This window comes from Lathyrus oleraceus, chromosome 1, assembly GCF_024323335.1.
Source record: "Lathyrus oleraceus cultivar Zhongwan6 chromosome 1, CAAS_Psat_ZW6_1.0, whole genome shotgun sequence".
NCBI lineage: Eukaryota > Viridiplantae > Streptophyta > Magnoliopsida > Fabales > Fabaceae > Lathyrus > Lathyrus oleraceus.
The window spans coordinates 85577733-85578645 of NC_066579.1; positions in this window are offsets into that span (position 1 = coordinate 85577733).

Consider the following 913-nt stretch of genomic DNA (forward strand, 5'->3'; position numbering starts at 1 on the left):
CATATCTTGTCTGAAAGTTGATGAGGATCTAGCATTTTCATCTACTCTTTGGGGGTAGTCTTTTGTTGACGTTGTTGAATGTTGAGCACGTTGTCGTCCAGGTTTGTGATTCTGGAGGCGCAACTCGTATATGGCGTTGCGCATCTCGACTATGGTATTGAGATAGCTTCTACCTCTAAATCCTCATCTGTGGGGTATTGAGATAGCTCGTATACGGCGTTGCGCATCTCGACTACGATATACACTGAAAGGTAGAATTCAAAAATCTACACATTCAACAACCATCACACAACATCATTCTCACACTCAATCTATCAACATACACAACAATCACATGTTCATCCTTTAAATTATGCAATGAAAATCATAACCTAAATTAGACTCATGTGCATGTGGTACCCTATCATCGCCAATTGATTCACTCAGGAATCAGGTTCACCCAGCTTGAACCCCAAATCCACCATGCTCGGATTCAGGATAAGTCACCAATCCACCCTTCTCGGATTGCAACTTGCCTCTTTCATCAACATCAACGACATAATGAATGCATGTCACAACACGTCAATACAACATCAACACGGAACTTTTAAAGTCCCTTCCCGACGATAAATTAAACATGCATTGACCCAACGATAACAGTTCCCCTCCCAAACTATTATCCCACAATGACATCATCATAACATGTTTCATCGTCAATATACTCAACAAACATCATATTCATCAATAATATTAAATTAATCATAATAAGTCACATCATCAATTAAAATCATGTTAATCAGCAATTCACCACAAAACAACATCAAACTGCAGCTAACAGTACATCATCACTCAACAAAAGTCAAAAATCGAATTCTAAAATTTATTACAAACAAACAACCTAACTGCGCATCTCCCAGGCTCATGACACCCTAGG